Source organism: Trichosurus vulpecula, chromosome 7 (genome assembly GCF_011100635.1).
Source record: "Trichosurus vulpecula isolate mTriVul1 chromosome 7, mTriVul1.pri, whole genome shotgun sequence".
Classification (NCBI taxonomy): Eukaryota; Metazoa; Chordata; class Mammalia; order Diprotodontia; family Phalangeridae; genus Trichosurus; species Trichosurus vulpecula.
In genome coordinates, this window is record NC_050579.1 from 74,459,800 (window position 1) to 74,474,505 (window position 14,706).

Genomic DNA, 14,706 nt, shown 5'->3' on the forward strand with positions numbered 1-14,706 from the left:
AAATTAAGAGGGGTTGGAAAATGCTCCCTGTAGAAGATGATATTTTACTTGGGAATTAAAGAAAGTCAAGGAAGGCAGTAAGTAGAGATGCAATATCCTGTTGATGGGTCTGCCTTCCTAAAGTCTCTCCCACTCCAATCCATCCTCCATTCAGCTGTCAAAAAGATTTTCCTCAAGTGCAGGTCCAACCATATCACTCCCCACCCCTACTCAATAAACTAAAGCAGTTCCCTATCACTAGTAGGATCAAATACAAAATTGTCTCTTTGCATTCATACCCTAACCTCCTCCTACTTTCTTTCACCCTACTTTGCACCACATATTCTTTGATCCAGTGACACTGGACTCCCATTTGTTCCACAAAGAAAAGACACTTCCTCTCTTGGTTCTGGGCTCTCCTTTTCTTTGGCTCTCCTCCATGCCTGGAATGCTCTCCCTCCTCATCTCTACCTACTGCCTTCCTTGACTTCCTTTACTTCCCAACTAAATTATCATCTTCTACAGGGAGAATTTTCCAACCCTCTTAATTTGTGTCTTTGCTGTTATTTCCTATTTATTCCCCCAATAGCTTATAGTATATAGTTTATAGTATATTTGCTTATTTATTCTCTCCCCCTTTAGATTGTGAGCTCCTTAAGAGCAGAGACTATTTTGGGCCTCTTATTTTCAGTATCTTCCTAGCTTAGAACAGTGCATGGCAAATAATACATGTTTAATAAATGTTACTGACTGAATGTCTGCATAACTGAGGTTGTGATGGATTCACTATTTAAAAAGATCAGGATCACAGAATTAAAGCTGGAAGAGGATTCACATGTAGTTCTACTCCCTCATTTTCAAATGAAAATACCTGTGCTACAAGTGGTCAAGTCGTTTGAAATTTGTTGGCAGAGGTAGGATTGGAACTCAGGTCCTCTCACTCCAAAACCAATAATCTTTCCACTGAATTATTTTGTGCCAGACTCAACAACATCAACAAATTTTTTTAAAAAGATCCAAATAATGAATTCAATCCTGAATAAACTATAAAACTCAAACTTATTATTAGTAAAATCAAAAATATAAACTTTGAATAATTAATAACAAGTTGTCCTGTGACCCTTTATGATTTCTTTTGCTTTGTCACCTGTTTTTTGTTGCTATTAGTCAAAGGCCTTGATACATTCTTCTTCTGGCTCAGGCTATTCTCTATGACTGAAACTTCTTTCCCCTTAAATTAATGAAATTTTTAATGCCTAAATTGAGAGTCCCCCAAATCATACCTCGGTCAAGAGTTTGTAATGACTTCTTTTCTGGACTTTATACTTTATTTTGTATCTCTCTAAGGATTTCCAGGTATTATTGTGCATTATTTACATGCATATGTCCTCTATCCTTATTAGACTGTAAGTCTTCTACTCAGTTACACATGAAAGTCTGAGAGCACTTATGCACATTTTAGAGGAGATAGAAAAATGGAAGAAGTAAAGCTAAACTAATGGCTCTGTGATGATTAGCAGGAAGCCATATTAGACAAAAAAAGAGGAAAATGAAAGAAGGAGGAGGAGGAGGAAAAGAAGAAAAGTCACACAACGACTCTGTCCTAAGCATCACCTACATTTGGAAAGGTTTATTTATGACCTAATTGCAAAAAATAAATGGTAACTGATGGACATGTCTAATGGGTACCAAGATGGGAACATAGAGGAGGAAGCCCAGTAAGGCATGTGGGGCTTCATCTGATTGTCAAGCTGAATGGAACAGATATAAATTTGCCTTGTTATGTTATCCCGCAAAACAAAAAAGGTCAGGGGCTTTCTTGCTTTCATTATGAAAACATTAAATAAGCTGGTTTTAGAGGTCTAAAGAGTTGGAGATATGTCAGAATAGTAAAAATGTCACACTACAAGGTCCATCCAGAGTTCTTGGCAGGGTTTGAATAGTGATCCTTTGGGGTGATTGCCCCCTGTGCCTACTGATCAAACTGAGCTATGCCTACATGATGATGAAACTAGGGTCCAACATTAGTAAGGAAGTATATGTAAAATGTGTATGTATGTATGTGGATATATATATGCATATGTATATATGTATATAGAGAGATAGCTATATACATTCATCTGTGTATACACATACATGTAAACACATATTTATATATACACATATAAATACATATATGTGTAAACATATATATTCATATATATGTATACACACACACACATATATATCTGTAAATTTCTAAGAGACTCCCCCAAATCTCAAATAGATTGTGTTCTCCTTTTCATTTGCACTGCCATGTCTTCAACTTTCTTCCCTGTCCTTGCTACCACTATGTTGACCAGAGCTACCATAATGAAAAAACAAAAACAAAAAAAAAACAAAGCAAAACCAAAACTGCAATGGATGTCAAGAAAAGAGGAGTCGACATACCCTTTGAGTTCTGCTACTAACCAGTTGTGTGATGGTGATCAGCTCAATTTGTTTTTCTGGATCAGAGAAACACAGTATCTCAGAGTTGGAAGGGACCTTGGAGGCCATCTAATCCACCCTTGTTCCTGAACAAGAAACCACCTCATAGCATACCAGAAAAATGATTTTTCAACCTTTTCTTAAAGACCTCAAGTGACACGGAAGCCACTATGTCCTGAAGCAGTCCATGCTACTTTTCCATTGATATGATTGCTGGAAGTTATTTTCCCCCTGAAATCATGCCTAAATTTCCCTTTGTACAATGTCTTCCCTTTTGTTTCTAGTTCTATCTTACGGAACCAAGCAAGGGAAATATAAACTCTCTTGCAAGTGACAGATTTTCAAATACATGAAAAAAAAACTAATGTGTCTTCTTCCAGTGTTTAATAATAATAATAGTACTGATAATAATAAAAACAATGATTAGTAGTTATGTAACACTTTAAGATGGAGAAAATATTATATCATTTTATCCTCATACTAACCCTTGGGCATAAGTGATATTATCATCCTCATTCTGTGAGAAATGATTAATTTAACCCCTATCTTATTACTATCAGTATTATGTAGTTTAGTGTGATTCCATAGGGGTAGTGATTATTTCAGTTATACGTATCTATTTATGTACATTTAGTCAGTTTAATCAACTAATATTGATATATATATATATGTATATATATATACATGTCTTATAATTAGATAAAACTAGATAGATATATCTTGTATTTAGAGATAATTATATATGACTAGATAGATTTTTTCTTATATTAGGCCCCAAAACTTTAAATTACAAGTTGTAAATTCACTTGCCTAATCACAGCATGCTGACTAGAGGACCTCTACCCTTTTGGCCTGTTGAGTGAGGGATCAAGTGTGGGTGAGAGTACCTCTGGGTCCCCATCCATTTTTGTCTAATTATCATGACCAAAGCTTGCGTGGTAGAGGTAACCTAATGATATGGAAAGTCTCTCAACTTATCTTTGCACCTCCAGACCACCCTCTATTGCCCAATACGAAGAGGTATCCATCCTGTGACCTCTTAGTGGAGATGACCCTTGCCTTGTCTATCATGAGACCACCCATGTTGATGATGATCTCCAGCCCTTTTGGAGAGGCAAGGTATAGGTCTATCAACCAATGAGATTCTGTACTGTACTCTGCTTCATCTGTATCATCCGTCTACCTTGACCATTTATTAATGAGACATGGCCCACTTTAATGAATGGGACTTCAGATCTTTCCCATGACCTGAGGTGTGCCCTATGTCTAGGGCCTTAGTTTTATAGTATTTGGTCATTAGTTCAGAGCTCTGCCTTGGTTGTCTCTTATTGCAGATTGGGCATTTCTGAGTGACAAAAGAGAAAATCAAGGTAGACGGATTAAGTGACTTTCCTAGGATGACATAGCAAGTAGGTAGCTGAGACTAAATTTGAATTCAGGTCTTCCTGACTCTAGATCTAACTCTCTAGCCACTACAACACCTCATTGCTTCATTTTGTATGCTAAATGTTATTGCTGCCTTTAAGCAGCACTCTTATTGCATGAGCTCAAAGGCATCCTAGTTTATCATCCTGGTTACACTCCTTGGGACATTCTATGGTTTATCAACCTCCTCCCTAAAATATGCTACCCAGAACTTAAAAAATTTGGGGGGTGTCATTTTCCTAATCATACATTGAAGAAACTGGGTGAGATGATATCTAAGGTCACTTCCAGTTATAAAATTATATGATTCTTTAACAAATATAGAAATGACTTTTGCTCATGCAATGGAGAAAGGAAATGTTCCTTTTGAGGTTAATAATGTAAAACTGAGTGTCAGCATTGAGTAGTGGTTAAAGGGCCACCTGGAAGTCAGGTAGATCAAAGGTTCAAGGTCAACCTCTCCTTAATAACCCAGACAGGTCATTTATTCTCTCACTACTTTGGGTAACTCACAAAAATTGTAAGTTAGAGCAATCGACAATTTGTATGTTGTAGTTTTCATACCAGGAGCTCCTTAAGTTGATAAAATTATAGGACTTGAACAATCACCTCCCGCAAAACATGTATAATATACATATACTAATATAGAGATATACAGATAGATGGATGAAATTACAGGGTACTCCACAAAAAATATAGAATTTATAGTGGCATATAAATTACTTGGGACAAAACAAAATAAATTCATCAACAAATACAATAAACTAGAAAATATTTTGCATCTTTAAAATATAATATATAATATGTTTACCTTTTGCTGTAACTGTCACTTGTTCTATATGATTTCCCATTGAGCTCATGTGATTTTGATATATGTTTTTTAATTTTTCATTATGAAGTCACACTTTTATCACACTTGATAGTAAACTTACCTTTGACAAATAGTCCATTTTTCCAAGTCTAGCCTTGATTATGACATAGAGGTTTTCAATGGAGATGAAATCAAGTGAGTTCCCAGTCTTTAAAAGCATGTTTATTTTCATCTGTTGGACAAATTTTTTAACCTTTCCTGATATGTCATGTTTTAAGGCTAAATTTTAGTATTCTATTTCCATTTAGAGATGTCTGTAATTCCAGAATAATTCTACTTATAACTATATCAATACAATTATCAGATTTATTGTTCTTTTAATGAGGACAAGACTGGCAGGTGCATTGGAAATAAAAAATCCTGAAATTATTTTGGAGTTGATGTTTATAGACTAATGAAGATTCCCAGATCTTACAGTCTTACTTGGATTTCTTATGATTATAATTTTGATTTAACCTTGAATGGAAAAATCAGTTTCATAAGTAAAAATTACCGTTTTCCAGTTTTCAGCACTATAATCTTTGTATTGTCTTTGTATTGCTTAGTACCTTCAAAAACCCCAGTTTCATTATTCTTTCAATTTCAAGTATACTATAGAAGGGTTTGTAACCATACCTTTAGCTATCAGGTCCCTCCTTGTTTATTTTCATGGATTAATAAGACTTTTAAAAGAAGTAGATAGTTCTTGGCACTATTTTTATTTTCAATGTCATTTTCCTTTGAACTTCCATGAGACTAATCTTGTTTCATTATAAAGTTGAATGATTCTTGAAATTCTGGATAGCCCCACACCAATTACTGCTGCAATACCTCTAACAGGGATTGAAGTGTACTCTTTAATAGCCAGAACATTTCACTGTTTCTTTGGAGTAATATATATTCTTTAAAAAGCAAAGAAATAAAAACACAGCAATGGAGCAATGAAGCAAATGTGTATGGCATAAAATCCGTTACTTGGTATAAAACTATTTAAGGGTGGGAAACCAGCTAAGTTCAGTTTTGTCTATGTAAGGTCAACTATTCTGAAGTTAGTCTAATGCCAGTAGAAGAAAACATGCATATCAATTGCTGTCACAAAATAAAATTATAACAAAATCACTCATTGCCCAAGTGATTTCAAAATTATATTATATATATTATAATATATTATATTATATGTATTATAATATATTATACATATACATAAATATATGTGCACACAAACATATATATATATACATACATATGTATGTGTATATACCAGGACAATACATGTATTCATTTTTTTTACTGATGAAGTATATGTGTGTATATCAGAAGAGTACATATACATATGTACACATATATAATTAGCAGGATATATATTTTATATATACATATTATATATATGTACATATATATATACACATATATATATTGCTAAAAGGTTTGTAGTAGAGAAAAATAGAATATTCCATTGATGTGGGTGGTGGGGGTGTGGGGACAGGGTCAAATAATGGATTTGTTGTTTTAGTGTAAGAAGACCCTGAAAACACTTATAGGCAAAGAGTAACATGATAGTAGTGGGGGAGAAATTTTAAGAGGAGAGTAAGGTAGATGAGAAATATAAGGAATAATGTACTCCAGAAGACAGAAGTGGATAGGATCAGAGAAACAGGTGGGATAAATATTAGCTTTGGTGAGAGATCAGAAGGAAGGAGGAGAGGATGGGGAAAGACCCAGAAGTGTGGAGGAGGGGAGATGAGCTCACATCAACCACCTCAATTTTCTCAGCAAAGTTGGAGGTGAGGTCATATATTGAGAATGGGGTGGGGGAGAGGGGTCAGGGTTAAAGGCTTATTTCCATATAGCTTAAAATGAATTCACTGTCACTTTTTCCGCTGGGTTTGCCATGGAAACAAAAGGTTTAAAATTACTGCTCATTTTTCGGTCTGTCCTCTTGGGTGTTTTCCTCTCTATGTCTTCAGCCAGTAAGACAAATAAACTTGCTTTCATAGTGCTGCATGTGCTCAGCCCCTGGAAAGGTTGGCAAGTGGGGGGCAGCCACTTTCAAGTAGATTTGTCTGAGGAATAGAAGGCCCACAGCTAGTTGAGGTGCTGCAGACACTATATCACCGGGGACACCTGCAGAGAAAATATGGTTCCATTTGAAAACAGCCTTTGTCTCACAGTATGCCTCCTTGAAATTACCTTAGGGCATCCTCTCAGAGACATAAATACCGCCAAAGGACCTCTCCACTGGGGGTAAGGGGTGAAGGGAAGCAAGCACAAAAGGAAAGGGACTCTCTCTACTGGAACTCTATTTCCAATTAGCTGAGTAGGGTGCCTTTCTCACCCTCTACCACTCCCCTAGGAATTTAAGAAAAAAACTTAAATTTCCTCTACTGTATCAGATATTTCCACCAAAAAGATTACTTTGCTAAGACAAATTTGGCAGTCAGATTTTAATCCTCTGTAAGGAAGTGGGGGAAAAATATGAGAAAACTTTGATATCTCTCATAGAGATTGAGGATGAGAAACCAGACTGCAGATGACTCCCTTAGGTAAATTACAGTGTCCCCAAATTCCCTTCACTTGGAACAACCAGAAAATATTTCATTTGAGTCAGATTTGAATGAAAAATTGCAAAGTGCAAGCCTAGGAAAGGTTTTTTTTTTCTTTTCTTTTCTTTTTTCTTTTTTGGTGGCAGTCAACAAATTACTTTAACCAAAAGGTTGTTTGGGCTCTGAATCAACTTTATTCCTTGTCTTTTTTAGCTCTTTTGAAAATAAAAATCTCATTTCCAGCTCATAAAGGAACATTAGTTCTTATTATTCTATACATTAGAAGTCAACTGGTAATTTGTTCAAATCAAATTAGTGATTTTGCATTTAATTTAGTGATGAGAAACCCTGGAATTCAGTAGCTTTTCTCTGATAACCTTTAATATATTAATTTCAGCAGTGATTTACGTTGGGCTTTATTTCCCACTGCTCCCACATCATCTTCTAAAGCAGAAATGCCCCCATGGTTTTTTCAATTTGGTACCTAATCAATCCAATATATTCCTCTTTTCTTCCTTTCATATTGTCTCCTAAATTTGATACTTCAATATTTGAAGAAATTGCACTAGGAAATCTCACATGGCTTTTTCCATTTCTGTGAACTTGTATGGGAATAAACATAGTAAAAAATTTTCATTGAAATAGGGATGTTACAGTACAGTTGGTAGGAATAAAGAACCTAAAGATCATTTTAGCTGGATGACTTATAAAAATTCTAATAATTATAGTAATTGGCAATTTAAAAAATGATTTCATGAATCCATCAAAAGCACCTAATCTTAACCTTATATCAGCCTTCCCTAAAAATTGGCTGAATGAAAATAATTGGAGGTCTGACAAGGAATCAGGGCTTCAGAAATCATAATAAGAAAGAAGTGTCATGTCCTTGTACCATTAGGAAAGCAGAGACCCTTCTAGGTCAAAGGGTTGGTTAATCTTTCTTTATTGGTTCATTATAAAAGAACTAAAGGACTTGTCAGAATTGGTCATTTTAAAAGGGGTAGTAGCTGCTGATGAGAATTCACACCCAATGAGGTTCCTTTATTAATATGTAGCTTTGAAAGTTCCACTAGTGAGAAAAGAGCAAGTGATTGTATATTAGTTTCAATGAATAGGCTTAGGGAAGAAGGAAAGATTAATATCTTCTCCCCCAACCCCAACTAAAGCTGGATTGGTGGAGAATCCATATTCTGGAAGAGGAAAGATGGAAGTAAGAAATCAGAAGGGAGGAGAGGGAGCCTAGTTTAAGCCATGGATTATGCAAGGAATCGATCAGGATCATGAACCAAATAAAGCATGGGCTGAGTATTCAGAATCAGGAGAACTAGTCAGAGAATTTCTATCAGGAAAACTCAAGAGCCAATGACAAAGTTGCCATGGTCAGGTTTCTGTGAAGAGACCTCATGTTTTATTGTAGATCATGGCTCAGAGTTCCCACCCCACCACCTTGCTAGAGAGTTATAAGAATAAAAGGGGGTGCTCATTCATATGTCATCATCATCATCAAAAATAAGCAAACATATTTTAGCCAGAATAGTTTAGTGCATAGATTCCTAAACCTGGAATCATAAAGACCCACCTTCAAACCTGGCTTCTGAAACCTGGAAAGACTTATATAAACTGATGCTGAGTGAAGTGAGCAGAACCAGGAGAACATTGTACACAGCAACACTGAAATGATCAACTATGATTGACTTAGCTCTTCTCGGCAATACAGTGATTCAAGACAATTCCAAAAGACTTATGCTGGAAAATTCTATCTGTATCCAAAGAAAGAACTATGGAGTATGAATGCACAGTGACGCATACTATTTTCACTTTTTTGTGGTTTTCCCTTTTGTTCTGTTTCTTCTTTCACAGCATGAGTAATGAGGAAATATGTTTAACATGATTGTACATATATTACCTACACTAGATTATTTGCCATCTTGGGGAGAAAGGTAGGGATGGAGAGAGGGATAAAAATTTGGAACTCAAAATCTTATTAAAAATGAATGTTGAAAACTATATTTACATATAATTGGAAAAAATAAAAATACAATTTTCATCAAAAAATCCTATGACATTTACTGGCTATGTAATGAGTCAACCTTTCTGAACTTAATTTTTTTCATGTATTACATGCAAGTAGTCATAGATGGGGCCTAGATTACAGGGTAGTTATAAGGATTAGATGAGATAAAATGTGTAAAAAAACCTTTGTGATCTTTGAGTATTTTATAAATTATAGTGGTTTCTTATTATTACATGTTATCACTTATCTCAATGTCTTTTTTTGTTATTCAGACAAAAAATGGCCCAAGAACAAATTACTATTCAACAAATATTCTTGTATATTTTATGTTTTGCATATTATTGTGCAAGTAGATAAAAATGATTTTTTTTGTCCTTAAATGTTTACTGAGATGTAAAGTTATCTTCCATAGGCTTACTGAATTCATTGTTGGGACATGTCCAGTATCACACAGGACTACAACCTTGACTTACACCTTATACTTTTCCCAAATGATTTTAATTTATTGTATTTAGGTTTCTATTATTTTCAAAACTTATCATTCCACGAAATTTATAAAATAGGAGTATTTGGTATGGCAATAACTATTAACAATGTTGTTCTAAATGTTTGTGGATCTCTGTTATGTCTGGGCCATTATAGGTGTAACCAGAGTCCCAAAACCCATTGCTATAGGATTCTCTTCTCATTGGTGGATAACAATGACTTGTGTCTGCAAGAAGGGCAGCGCAGAGTTGGCAAGAGCTGGAAAGGGGAGAGATTCAGTCTCATTCAGCTCTTCAGTCTTTTTGGACTTGCCAAGTTTCCAAGGATGAGAACAATCCCACTTCATGTTATAGAAGGGAAAATAAGACTGGGAAGAAGCCAACCTGGGATGAGTTGGGTAGTGGTCTCTATCACATCCCTATCTCCAGCTTGCTACAGTAGAAATTTCTAGGAATTAGCCCTTGGGTGAGCTCTGGGTCTCTCTCCCTTGCTCCCAATTGGAGAACTCTTTCACTTTGAATTGTCTTGTATATATTCTACTATGTATATTTTCATTGATTTCTTATCTACTTGGATAAATGGGTTCCTTTCTTACCCACTAGTGTTTTCATTGTAGAACTGATATTTGGTGGGAAAGGGGTTAAGCCTTGGATATAAATCTTGAGTTGACCTTTCACCATCAATTAGTAATGATCAGAAGGTTGGCTTGTACCTAAGAATCACAACCCTCTAGATGAATAATATTTAACAGAGCCAACTGGTATAATTTGAACTACACACAGTATCTTCAAGAAGAGAGCAGAGTGGCCAAGCTTCTGTCCCCAACTTCTTGTTTCTCTTCCTGGCAGGAAAAATCTTCTTCAGGAAAAGGGAAAGCAGAAGAGCTTATAAATGTCTATTCTGTCTTCCTGTGAGCCATGAAACAATACTTCCCCAGTACATGTTAAGGGGAGGGGGACAGCTTTACTATGTCGGCAACAGTTGTTGATCATAATTCTCCAGTTCCAGTATAGTTTGTTGGTTGAATGCTCAGAGATTTTTTTAGATGTTTTCAGTATGAAAATTCATCATCTGTTAGTTTATAAAGAATAGTGAGCATCTAGTGAATAATTCTAGCCATTAACTATCTGGGAGACATTAAATTTTTGCAACCTGTAGTGATAGTTTGCATAATTTTCATCATTATATTGCATAATCAGTACCAATCAATAAGTGTGTCCTCTTTAAAAATGAATGAAATAGCAATTTTAAGTATTTAATTATCTCCACTGTCTACTGAATATCACAACCTTGATGTCCTGTACACATCTCAATCTCAACATGTCAAAAACTAAACTCATTATCTTTTCCCTAAACCCTCATTTCTTCCTAACTTCCTTATTACTGTCCAAGGAGCTACTATCTTTCCAATCACCCAAGCTCTCAGGTCAAGTGTCGTCCTCAACTCTTCAATCTATTTCACCCCTCATACTCAATCACTCACCAAATTTTGTCATTTTTACCTTCACAAAATCTCTTGTATATGCTCCTTATCTCGTCTAACTCTTTCACTAACTACCCTGTTGCAGGCTTTTATCACCTCATTCCTGGAATATTATAATAGCCAGTATGTTGGACTCCCTGCCTCAAATCTCTTCCCATTCCAGTCCATCCTCCACTCAGCTGTCAAATTGAATTTCCTAAAACATAGGTCCAACTATGTTACCACGCTCCTCCATACCATTCAGTAAATTCCAATGAGTTACCTCCACAATCAAATTTAAAATTTTCTTTTTGTTTTTTAAATCTCTTTATGATCTGGCTTCTTCCTACTTTTTCCAATCTTCTTATTTCCCTCAATATATTCTACAATTCAGTGAAACTGTCTTGCTTGCTATTTTTTTTTTGCATAAGATGCTCCATTTATGCAATTTTCTTACTGGTTATCCCTCCTGAAGTTATTCCACATCAAAACTGAGATTTCCTTGGATTCTGAGCATGTTGGCACAATGAAGTTAAGGTGACACTGAAGAGGAGAAAGTGAGAAAAGTTTGTGAACCCAGGGTATGTGTAGGACATATCTTCCCTTCTGAATTTTCTGGCAAATTCCTGTAATAAAATCACCCCTAGGAATCATCAAGAATCCAGCCAGGGTACCCTTTATTAGAAGGGTGTCTTGAAGGTACCATTTCATGACAATCACTATAAAAAAAAGAAAAATTGTGGCCAGAGAACATTACTAAAAATGAAGCTAGCTAATATGGGTAATGGGGGATATGTGCATGATGCTTTTTTGTTTCTTTTTTGTAGAAAAAGTACAAGTGTGGCTATGGCCAACAGGGAGAGAAATAAAAAGATTTCAAAGAGCCATTAAAAACAGCCTCCGGGAACTGGGAAACTAATATGGTCAACAAAGAAGATTGGCTTGGAACTCAAGAGCAGGAATATTCATTTGGGGCCAATTCAACCAACAGGCCACAAAGTGCAGAGGAATCTTTTCCTAGAGCCTTAGACACCACTTAAAGGATCAGGTTCCCGTGAACTTAAGACTGAATACACTACTGAACCTAATACTGAGCCTCAGTATCTTCCACCACATCCTCACACATGGTTTACAATGAATTTCAGTCAATGCTCTTCTTTTGGAGCTGCTTTGCCTTCATGGCCTGATTTGACTCCCCCAACAGCCCTATGAAGCCAGTATTATGTGTAGTATTATTACCATTTTAAAGGTGAGGAAATTTGACCTAAAGAGAGATGGAGTGACTCAATCCTAGTCACAGAAGCAATGAAGTATCAGAGGCATGATTTCTATCCAAAGCCTCTGTTCACTCCTAAGACTCGACTCTATTACATGTCTTATGAAAAAGTTGATTGATGCTGTGCCATAAGAAATAAGGAAATAGGTGATTTCAGAGAAAATCGGCAAAACCTGTGTGAACTGTGAATAAAATGAATAAAATCAGGAGAAGAACTTATAAAATGACATTATATAGAAAAACAACTCTGAAAAATTTGGTTAGAATATTCCTGGGAGTATTCATTTTGGGATCTCTTTCAGGAAATGATTGGTAGATTCTTTCAATTTCTATTTTAACCTCTGGTTCTAGGATATCAGGGAAGTTTTCCCTGATAATTTCTTGAAAGGTGATGTCTAGGCTCTTTTTTTTTGTTTTGTTTTTTTTGGCAGGGCAATTGGGGTTAAGTGACTTGCCCAAGGTCACACAGCTAACACATGTGTCAAGTGTCTGAGGCCAGATTTGAACTCAGATCCTCCTGACTCCTGGGCCTGTGCTCTACTCACTGCACCACCTAGCTGCCCCCTAGACTGTTTAGATCATAGATCATGGCTTTCAGATAGTCCAATAACTCTTAAATTATCTCTCCTCAATCTATTTTCCAGGTCAGTTGTTTTTCCAATGAGATATTTCACATTTCCTTCTAATTTTTCATTTTGTACATTTTGTTTTATTGCTTCTTGATATCCCATGGAGTCATGAGCTTCCATTTGCCCAATTTTTAAGGCATAAGTTTCTTTAGTAAGCTTTTGTACTTCCTTTTCCATTCAGCCAATTCTGCTTTTAAAGCTCTTCTCTTCAGTGAATTTTTGTATATCTATTTCCATTTGACCAATTCTGCTCTTTAAGGGGTTTTTCTCCTTAGTGGATTTTTGTGCCTCTTTTACCAGCTGGCCGATTCTGTTTTTAAGGTGTTATTTTTTTCAGGTTTTTTTTGCATGTACCTGTTGACTTTTTTTTCATGATTTTCTTGTATAACTCTCATTTCTTTTGCCAATTTTTCTTCTACCTGTCTTATTTGATTTTTAAATCCTTTTTGAGCTCTTCCAGGAATTCATTTTGGGCCTGAATGGTATTCATAGTTTTCTTTCAGGATTTGGATGTAGCAGGTTTTATTTTGTTATCTTCTTATGAGTTTGTGCTTTGTTCTTCCTTGTCACCATAGTAACTTTCTATGGTCAAGTTCTTTTTTTAATGTTTATTCTTTTCCCCAATCTATTTCTTGACTTTTAACATTACATTAAAGTTGCTCTCTGCCCCTGGAGTGGAGGGGGCACTGCTTCAAGTTTCAGATTTTTTTGTGCAACTGTTTTCAGAGCTAGTTCTGAGGGTCTGTAAGTTTTCAGTTCTTCCAAGGTGGTAGGATGTAATGAGAAATGGATTTGCTACACTCTTGGCCTGCTCTTTGGTATGTGAGTGACCACAAGCTCTCTTTTCCACTCTGTAACTGAGACCAGGGTTCCTACTCCCTTGAAGCTACAAACTCTGGTGTGCTAGTGCTCCTCTTCACCTAGGGGCTGTGATTTAGGACTGCAACCTAAATACGCATATGACCAATGCAACAGAATCCTGCACCCCATGCCAGCAAAGGGACCTCTATTATCTCCTCCTTACCAGTTGTCCAGCCCCCTTACTGTCTGTGGGCTGAGGGCTTTGGAAGCTACTGGTGATTCAGTGGCCCTCAAGGTCTGCTGCTGGTTTGCTGGGGTGTGCCTTATGCTGGACTGTGTTCTACTTTGACTCAGGTACAATCTTTGGTTGGGAAATTGTTTCACCCCTTCCTTTTGTGGATTCTACTGCTCTAGAATTCATTTTGAAACATTTCATTGACATACACAAGAGAACTGAAGAGAGGAGTGATGTGGGGGAAGATGCCCTGTGATTCTTAAGCAGATCTGGAAGAGGAAACCAGCATAGTCAGCCTTGGCCTCTCTCTAAAATGGAGGCCCCAGGAGGTCCCAGCGGTAGAATGGGGCCACAGTAGCAAAGGAATGTTTCAGGGTGAGAAGGCCCCATGTGGCTGAGGTAAGTTCCAGAACGAGAAGGCCACTGAGACACCAAGGTGAAGTCCAGGGTATCCAAAGCAGAACTAGGAGGGGAATGAAGGATGTCTATCCTGTGCCCCTCCCCAAAATGGAGGTCCCAGGAGGAACTCAGCAATAA